The 10,559-nt window shown below is 43.2% G+C and overlaps 1 non-coding gene across 1 annotated transcript; it reads left to right on the top strand.

Annotated features, from left to right (window-relative positions):
* The first annotated feature begins 159 nt into the window (after positions 1-159).
* On the top strand, positions 160-231 carry TRNAQ-CUG (transfer RNA glutamine (anticodon CUG)). The gene has a single exon. It is a non-coding gene; the product is annotated as a tRNA-Gln (tRNA).
* Positions 232-10,559: the final 10,328 nt, after the last annotated feature.

Below are 10,559 nucleotides of genomic sequence, written 5' to 3' on the forward strand. Positions count from 1 at the left end.
GCGGAGCGGGATGGGCGGTCTGCAGACCCTGCGCGGACACGCCCTCGTCGTCCACCCACGGTCACGGTCACAGCCACAGCCGCGGGGATGGGGTGTGGCGGCAGCACGGGGGGCGCCGGGGAAGGGACTAGTGCCGGCCGGGAGAGAACGTGGTAGAGCGGTTCCATGGTGTAATGGTTAGCACTCTGGACTCTGAATCCAGCGATCCGAGTTCAAATCTCGGTGGAACCTGCAGTTTTTTCTCACCTCTTTTCTTTTTTTTTGACCTTCTCTGCCCAAATTGTGGCCAGACACACTCCGCGCTCCGCGGGCTCCTTCACACACGGAGGTGTAACAGCCACACCTCGCTCCTGCTCTTGGCTGGCGGCCACCGGCCCTATCCCCAGCCACGGGTGTGGGTGTCCTTCTCCTGCGTACACGGGCAGGCGATGGCTTCCACCCCAGAGCTGCCCGCAGCCGCGATGGAGCTTGGGGTGGGTCGGCGGGAAGCGCCCCAGGTCTCACAGAGCTGGGCTGAGAGGAGCGTGTGAAGCCGGCAGAGCTCGTGGTGGAGGCGTTGGAGGTGCCAACGAGCTCCTTCGCCTCATGAGGTGCAAAGGGCCTGCGAGCGGGGGCCCCTTCCCCACCGCCATGCCACTGCCTAGCCCGCTTCTCCCCTCCCGAAAGGCAAGCCCCTTCATCTGCCCCTGTGCTGTGGGAGACCCCAGCTTTGTCATCAGCTTCCCTTGGCGCAGGCTCAAGACCTAAATAGAAGAGGATAAAAATAGCGCTTGTGTCCAGATGATTAAACCAAAGCCCTTAAAACTGCTCTTTTTCCACCAGCTTGCCATTAGCAGCAGCGGTATGTTCGCCATTTCTGCAGTCAGTTGCTGCGCATGGAAAGTAAACCCTGGGCATCAGCAGCAATGCTGTGCATCGGTTAGTGTCTGCTGGGACGATAACAAACCATAACGTGATCCTCTGCGTTTAAAAATAAATAGTTCACGCTGCCTTGGAGTTTCTGGGCAGGGAAAACAAAGTGCTAATAACAAAGACACGCGACGTGTGGCCACAGCGTGTCACACCAGAGGAGTACGGTGCTGGGCTCTCCACAGACACATGCATGAGGTCGGAGCATCAGCGTCTGGGCTCACTCCACGTCCTGCCACCAGCCTCCGGCATGCCCTGGCAGATTGTACACCTCCAGCTTCTTGCAGGTGCACAAAACCCACCGAGCATTTGGGGCTTCACATCCCCAGGACCCTGTTTTCCACATGTTCTGTGGGAATCATTTCATGCGCCAGTTCCGGAAGGGTATTGTAAGGCCAGAACCTCGCAGGAGCAGAAGGCACTCTGGTAGTGTAGCGGCAAGGTCTGTAGGAGTCTGCGTCGTCTTTGGATTCATCCTTTTCACCTCCAGATGAACCCAGAACACCCAAAATCTTGCATCTGAAAATGCTCATCCTGCTCCTTTCACCCTTCTCAATCCTACTGCATTGAGTAGCGCATTAAAATTGGTAACAGATACCTGTATGTGTAGAGGCTGGGGTATATTTATAACTCTGTAGTTAAGGTTTCCATCTCGCATCCTATTTGCAGTTCTCCATTGAACTTTGTTGTTAAAAAGCTATTAATTTTCACTTGACGTTTCTCAGGCCTGGTTTCATCCTCCAGAATTGGTATTAGTTCTAAAAATATAAAAATAACACAAATGAAGTATTTTTAGTTATTCTTCTGTAAGAGCTGTTCTCCTTTTTGTGTTTTGCATTTTGTTTGTGAGCCTGGAAACACCCTTTATTTACATTTTTCATATGCATAAGCACTACTTCCTCTTACACCAAATTGCAGATGTTCTTCATCTGGAACTGGCTTATTCTGCGCAAGACTTTAGGGTGCAAAGTGAGGACATTGTCTTTTCTGGTTCAGCTAAAAATCACGGTCCCTACATTGCTGTACCACTATCACTTGTTGAACTTAAGACATTACAAAGCAGAGACATTTTTACCAATCATGCATTGTAACATGAAAATTTCTGCATATTGCCATGTATATGAGCAGCAGCAGACGTTATTTCTAGCTAAGCCTGTTTAAATGCATTTGATCATGTATAATCAGGTTCTTCATGGTGAAAAAATCTGAAACAGCAGAAAGAACTTTGCATCTAAACAAGAATCAACAGACAGCAGGGCATGAGGATAGCATTGGACTAGCAGGGAGCTGCAGAAATTAAAGTCTTATATTCTGTTCAGACCTGGCTTAATTTTGTTCCTGTTCAAGCAAGCCCCAGATGAGAATATACAAACCGTCAGGAAACATAACTGTCAGCGCAGACTGTTTTTTGCTGCTCTGCTCTTTCTTTGTGTCCCCTCCCAGAGCGTGCTGCTGTAGTTACAGGATGGCCTGGGACACTTCCCATGCGTGTGAAACATGGCCAAAAAGCAGAGGTCAGGCCTGAAATAACAGAGGACTGTGCGCTTTTCGACTGACAGCTTCTAATGTGAGAACAGTCATTCAGCACTGGCATTTCTGCTGCATTAATTGCCATTAGTGTCATCCTTGCAGGAACACTAAATTCATTGCAAACCTTGAATTAGCGCACTCTCATAATTTTTCAGTTTGTACTTAGGCACAACCATTTGCGGAGGCAGCACGTTCCAAGCAACTGGAGCAGAGACAAGGAATGATACTCAGCTGGCCCTTGGATGTTCAATTTAGCGAAGAAAAGAAGCAGAGGTCACACTCATAACTGCGTATTTATGGTTCTGTTCTGGAAATTCATACAGCAGCTGCCAAAAAGGCCCCAGCTTTTGCCTCGGCAGCACCATTAACGTGCAGATGTGTGTCAGGTCATCAGCTCTGAGCTGCTCGGCCCCAAGCACTGTGCATCAGGCTCTCCCCACACCTGATTCTCACTTTATTCTCCCACTTCCCTCCTGCCACCGACTCCTGAAACCCTGAGAGAAATCCTGGCCTAATAAAGGGGAAAATTTGCCACCATCTTTGATGGTTGTAGCATTCCCACAACAAGGTCAGGGTCTCTCTGCAGAACACACCCATGGTATTTGACATGGAAATAGAAGAATGTGAAACAGGGATGGCCAGTATTTGCTGCTGGTCCCAGCTTTTCTGGCTCTGAAATCCCTGTTCACAGTTTGCAAGGCCCATCACTTTGCAAAGCTCAGGGAAAGATTTGGAATTGGAAATCGCAGTAATTCAAAATCGTCCTTGAATGGTGGTTGACCCAAATTCCCATTTCCCAGATGAAAGGAGCCAGTGGCTTCCCTGGGGCAGAAGGCAGGAAGGACAAAAGCAAAGCCCCAGAACCTACTCTGTTTTGTCAGAAGAGAAATATTTCCTAAGGGGGAAATCCAATCAATACTTTGCAATTTTCTAACAATCCATGAATCATTGCAATTATGCAGAGATAATTCAAGCTTTCCAATCCAGCTGCTAAATTAGAGAAAAGCATACTCTTAGCACTTACTACCCCCAGTTTGACATGTCAGTCAGAAAAATAAAAAACACTTCAACCATAAAATCCATCCACCGAAATAAAAAAAAAACCTCTCTTTTTAGAACCCTGAACCAAAATAAAGGGTCTATGATCTACAAGGAGTTCTATTTTTCAGGTAATTCTATGCCAGAGGTAGGAGTAATGAAAATGCATGGAGTCGATAGGAATTTTTCTGTAGATGCCTCACTTGAATTCCAGCATCTGCTATATTCTTTTTCTAGTTCTACAGCTCTAGGAAAAAAGAATATATATAAGAAGAAATGGACCCAATCAAAATTATTTTCTATATAAGCCTTTTCTTTCCTAACCCTGGAGTTGGAATAAAAAAGGACCTGGATCGGAACAGGGACCTATCCAAAATCAAACCTCATCCCGGTTCTGCTGTTCTCTAGGGCTCTCTGCAGCACTGAAGAAAGAGTGGGAAGGGAGCAGCTCTAGAATTAACCGTATTCTGGAGACATTTTTTTCACTAGGACAGTATTATGGTAAGCAGAAAGGAAGGAAAGTTTTCAGTATGCTTCGGGAACAGAAATCAAATACAACAGACTCGATGACATGGTGTTTCTTGTGATGACTGTCAAAATGAAGTCATCAGTTTTCTGCATCCATTTTGGACTCAACACACATCTCCTTGTCTGTGTCTGCTGCCTCCAGAGACATATTAGCAAGATAATACTGGCAGCTCCAGGATAATTGCTGGCCAAGATATAATTTCCGAGGCATGGCTCAAAATCTTCTCCCTCTTACTACACCCTGCCACAGAGTTTTATTTCCTATCTAGTCAAAATCTGCTTGATGTTGGTGTCGCTACCAGACAAATACAATGTCAACGACAGCAGTGCAAGCATTATCACACGTCCCATCATCTTCTAATTCGGATTCAAAAGATCAGCCCCGGGAAATGAAGAAGGCAGTTTGATTTCTGTGGGCAATTCATTCACTGCTGAAACAACCAACGGAGCTGGCTGGCTGTGCTTAGCATGGCAATGCTTGTTGTGAAGCTGTACAATTATCCAGGGAGCCAGGCTGAGACTATAAAACTTTGCTCATTAAGATCATTAGAGAGCTGTCAGATGGAACAACTGGGATGGCTTTGATCTGGCAGAATACCCTTCCTCCTATTCCCAGACCTTGGGAACCACCCAGTTCCCCATAATATTTTTTTTCAAGTCATTCAGACAATACTCATTGGGTTTTTGTAGGGTGCAATAACTTCTTAAGACAAACTGGAGGCTGTAACAGCTATAACAAGATTAATTTATTAAATAGAAACCCTGATACTTCCATGATTTCTCTATAAATATATTCATAGTTGGTTTTGCCAAGAAAATGACTAAATGTTGCTCATAATCCCAGAGATATTCCCTGTAAATCCACTAGGTGTCCTACTGTTTTCAAGCAATTAGGCTCAATGTTCGTTTGGGTTTTTTCCCTAGTTTTGCCAGTGAGGAATTAATTTGAGTCTTTAGTGGGATTAGGTCTGGGTTTGCAGGTTGAAGAAACATGTATGTATGGTTTGTGTGACCCAGCAAGACATCTGGCTCACAGCGGCAGCTCTTTCAGCAAATGCCACTAATGTTTCCCACAGAGACCAACTCAAGGTTAGAGGCTGGAAGAGAAAAAGGAAAAGAATCTGCCTTCCTCTCTTGGGAATGCTAAACAAGATCCACCAGAGCCAAATCCTCTTCTCGGTCAACCTTGGGCATCTATTTATAGGACTGCTAAAGTGAGCCCAGTGCTGACCTCAAAGGTGGTGGCAACATCCATTAACCTTCATCAGAGCCGCTCCAAATGGGCTGCAATTTTGACATTCCTGGTCACTGTTCCAGTCACTGACAGGCATCCTGCTGCTTGCCAGTGCTCGTGCCTGTCTGCAAAAGCCAGCACAGCACCCGCTCATGAGGTGTCCTGTCACTCTGAACACAGAGGCCATGTCAAATACATACTAAGAAAAGCAGGCTAAAAAATAGCCAAAGGATAATTTTCTCATCCCAAAAAATACTTGGGGTGGAGTGTGGCCATTGGAAAGCAGCCAGCTGCTTGGCTGCTCCTTCGTTGTGCAACTCAGAGCACACATACCATACCAAGTTGTGCTATTTAGGACATCCCCCAACCGCCTTGGGATCTGTTACTTGCACTGAGTCCCAGCATGGCAGTCTAGAATTCTCTGAAACAGTCATCTGCTAGGTATCTAAAAAGCATCTTTCATTATTCCTGTGTCTTTAAGTGCTCAGAAATAGGTATTTGCAATATATCCGTGAGGGACTGATACAGGATGATATTTATGGTCTTGTCACTGAAGCAGAAATCACATTCTGTATAAACCCTATAGCCTTACCCTCCACCAAGCAGCGACTGTTGCATTTGCAAACACCCCTCCCATTCACTCTAGTTTCACAGGGGTGCCACGTCTTGAATTTACCCCAGATCTACATGAGGCAAGTGAGGAGAAAATCCGGTTTGTTTTCTGTTTAAAAAATGCCAGAGGCAAAGATGCTCTCAAACAATGAAGTTATCTCCTTTTTCTGTAGGTGCTTCATGGCCAGAAGTACTGCCCATGGCTATCGGCTGTGCAAACAGGCACTGGGCAAGGTGTCAGCACCAGTTTAATCACAAGGTGCAAGGGGAAATCAGAGGGGGAGCAAGAGCCTCCTGTCCTTGGCCCACCAGGATTCCTTGCCATCAGGCATTGCACATCACGGGAAGTGCCTAGCATCTGTCCTGTGCCATGTGTTACTGCACTGCCGCTATTTCTTGCTATTTGTGTTGAAGGTATGACAGTCATTTTCCTGACAACCTGCAAGAAGAAAAGATACTCCAATCTTCCGACTGTATGTATATATAGATACCTGCTGTAGTACCATCCATATGCAGTATGCACCATATGCTAACTGTGAAAGAGTTTAACCTGGTCCAGCGCATGTGTTTGCTGTTATACATAACAAATACCTCAAGCTTTGCCATGATTCAGTGCATTATGCATGGGAGCCATCTGGTCCTGTAGCTGAAGAAGCAAAGTGAAAATATGATAAAAGCACAAACAGTCACAATGAGAGAGACTGAAAAGATGTGTTGATATTCCTAGCAGCAGTCTCCTTCCGTGAGGGCTAATCTCATCACCCATTGCCTCTTGCCTGCTTCTTTCTCTGGAAAGCTGCTGTCAGACAGGTTGTGCTCTCAGCTCTGTGAGTACACACACCTTTGGGATGCTAAAAATGCATTTTGTGTGCTTGAGCAAACCTTCCGGGACAAGATTTTTCTCACTAGCCAGCTGTGCAGTGAGCAAGATGCGCAAGATGTTTGGAGCACACCACATGTTATGGAGCTTGGATTGATCAAGAATTCTGGCTGGTTTAAAGTGCACTCTCGAATCCGATTAGTCATTGATATTGTCTCACTACTGTGCAGAATTACAGCTTATGGCTTAGACAGACTGAAAGGAGGTCCATCTCAGCTTGTCTAAATGTTCTCAGCCCTGGAGTGGAGATGTATTTTGGAGGGACTGGAGCACCAGGGGAGCAACAAGGAACTTGGTGCAGTGGATGGGGTAGAGTTTGGGATGGCTTGGATTTGGCCAACAGTTTGTGTATGACTTGGCCAGGATACTGGGTTACTAAAACTGGCTTCATTAGATTTTGGAGCTAGACCAGGTTTCCCCCATTCTGACCCTGGTTTCTGATGTTTGGAGGGCACAGGGAAGGCAGGCAGACAGAAGATGCCTATTTTAGTACATCTCTGCAGGGAACACACATGCTTCAGACAGGTACACGTTTGTTTCCTCTGACACCAAATTAATGGGAATTGATGTATTGATTCTGCAATTCTCCTAAAGATTGCTTCAAGTTTTGGCCTGTTTCCAAGCTGGTTAGATGCAATGTGCACATGCTTCAAGACAGATATTTAATTATTCTAATATGAATACAGTTTAAAAAATTCAGTTCCCTGTGAAATCAAGAAGATAATAGCATTATGATTGTGCAAATAATGCAGCCATTCCTGCTTTATATAGCCTATTTTCATGCCCAGCTACATCTTTTGGCTTAATACAAGCCCCTCCAAAATCACAGAATTATGAAGATATTTGCCACTAGTGCAAATTCATTCAGTATATTTCACCTTGGTTTTTCTTACCTGTTTGAGAGTACAGTCTTCAAAGCAAATGCAATCTGCTGTTCTGTGTTTGTGGAGAGTATTCAGGATTACGGTAGGGCTCTACCAAAATGAATGTTACTGCCATCACTATTATTATTATTACTACTACTATTATTAAACAATAATAACCTGAGTTAGTCATTTGCCGGTCTTGAGGGTTAAAATCTACTATCTTTGTGGATATTTCTATATTTAACTAACAAAATACTGGCAAAGTATCCACCACATCCACTGTATTTGTAGACTATTGGAACATCTCTGTGCCAGGTAAACTCCTGGTCCTAGAAAGAGAAAGCATCTTGTATTAGGGATGGAATAAGAGTCTTGCATTTTCTCACTTTGATCACCATGTCTCTGCTTTTATGATCTCACTAGGAAAGTTACTTGATGTTTCTTTATTTTAAGTGTCAGCATGGCTCCTGCAAATATTTGAAGTCATCGTTGTATTTCATTTATATTCTGGCAAAACAGCATCCATCTGCAGTTTAAGAATAGAACATATAAAAAACTGCATACGACTCCAAAGCACTGAACATAGAATTTTGGGGCAAAATTCTCTTCTCAGTTACACTTACATAACTCTGGAGTAGTGTCTTCATCTTTCTCATTGTTACTCTGAAACCCATTTTAATTTCATTGTGTCAGACGCAAAGGATCTACCATATATGGGTAAATCCGATTTTATCACAACTGTTGTAATTTCCTAGGCAAACTTACAGCCTCAGAGGAAGTACATAAAGGTGCATTTACAGTACATAGGCCTCAATTCTCTAAGAAATATGCTGCTGTCTGTTGTTCTCTGATAGTAGTTTTCCATGCAAATAAAAATACTGTGTAGGTGGAGAACTGCTGAACTATCTGGAGCAGAGATTTTTTCCACATGCACAAGCAAAGAATCTGCACTGTATGGCTGAGCTCATTTTTTAAATGTTCAACAGCTCTTTCTTTAAACAAAGAAATAGTTCACTCCAAACTGTTTGATATCTACTTTGTATAACTCTGTTCCTTGGCTGTCCATGCTATAGAAATGCTGTTATGCTACAAGAAGACAGATTGCCTGGACTGGAAGCCCCAGCCCTGATTCAGGGAAGCAGATGGTTTCCTTACAGTGATTATGATGATTATAATTACTATTCAGTATATGGTGCAATTGTTTTTGGTGTTTAAAACAAAACAAAACAAAACAAAGCAGTTTTGGAAAGGAAAACAGAACATTAGAAAAAAATAATTGTAGAATAGGAAGTGGTTGACCTTCAGGAGATAACTTCATCTGCAGTGTCTGCTATCCAACATTTCTAGTGATCAGAAAACGGAAAGAAAAAAATCCCGTTAAATATCCCAATACTCCTTTAGAAAATAGTTCACCTCCTTTTCTGTAGGTATAACATTTTACATCTCCTGTTCAACAGCTGCTAGTGTCAAAGGCCAAGCAAGCAGTATGTGGAATGCAGAGCCTGAAGTTTTTCAGCGGTCGCTGAAGGCAAAACCATCTAAAGCTGTAGCAGATGTTCACTTGCTTCCTGTCTGCTTATATCAGCCCTGCAAAGACACTTCGTTTTTGTACTTGTTATGCCAAGTGTAACTATGGAGATCTAATACAAATTGCACAATAGCGATACGGTGAATAGTTCTTTACGTATTTGGTTATGAACAATCAAGCAAAATATTATGGTTTCTAAGAACTCCCTCTAATTTTTCCATATGTACATTAGTCATTCCCCTTGCGTGACAAGAAAATGACAGCGTACAAAGTAATTTAAGAAGTACTACATTACTGCAACTCTATAAAGATTAATTTAAATAGCATTAATGAATTGTTGCTCATTGGACCTTCTATAGGATCCTTTCCAGTTTGACCTGCCCTTTCAACTGGGGCTTTTGTCAGAGTGGAGTCCATGCAATGCATTTATGTTACAGCAACTGAACAACAGTTACAGGCCGTGCTTGATGTTAGTTGCAGGCTTTGGGTTAGAAAAATAAAAAGTGAATTAGCATCTGCTGCATTACATTTCTGTGGTGGAATTCATCACTGACTTCAGTTCACATCCCTTTGTATAATGGGCAGAGTGAAGATGTAGTTTGGCCTCAGTGTGTTCATATTTTATATGTTGTTTCTAGTATACCGTGAAATAAGGAGTGGTATATCCCAACCAACTGTATTCCTCCAAGGCCTTGAATATGCTACAGAAGAGAGTTCTTAACTGTCAATTTAAAAATCAGTTACACTAAACATTTTTTAGTTGCACCTCAGCTGTTTTAATTCCTCTTTATATTCATTATGAGCTCCTGTAAATTATAACTTTAATATGAATGACTATATGCAAGTGTTAAAACAGCATTCAATCTATTTTAGGGCTTTGAGCTAGTTTAATGAGACTGATTTTTACACTGATGCATTTGAATTGATATACATTCCCAGTACAGGCAAGACCCAGGGCAATTAAGTTTATTGCTTAATAGACAGGAGTTCTTTTTCCTCCATGAAATAGAAGAAATAAAGGAATTCACATAAATCCTAGCACAGATGTTTTTGCTTTAATTTTTTAACAGTAACAGAAAAGGATGGTTTTGGAATGTTCCTCTGCCCATGTTGAAACTGGAAACGAGAAGTGACAGCTTTGGCCTATCACTGGTAGACATGGTTATAGATATTCCTGTGGGAAACAAAAGGTTTCAGAGCAACAGGGGCTCTGCTGGTGTTTGCCACATTGCATATAATGCTATCAAGGCAAAAGAGCACTAGGTAACCATTATTGCCACTTTAAAAATGTTGATAGTCCTGCAAACCTGTGCTGACCTGGAAAATGCAAATACTGGGCACAGTGGTTCCTTGAGTAGTCCTTTCACGGGCAACAATTTGTTGTATTACAACACTAAGACCGACATCCTCGAAGGAAATGAAGCACTTTGGGAT

The sequence above is a fragment of the Harpia harpyja genome, chromosome 14 (genome assembly GCF_026419915.1).
Source record: "Harpia harpyja isolate bHarHar1 chromosome 14, bHarHar1 primary haplotype, whole genome shotgun sequence".
NCBI classification, from domain to species: domain Eukaryota; kingdom Metazoa; phylum Chordata; class Aves; order Accipitriformes; family Accipitridae; genus Harpia; species Harpia harpyja.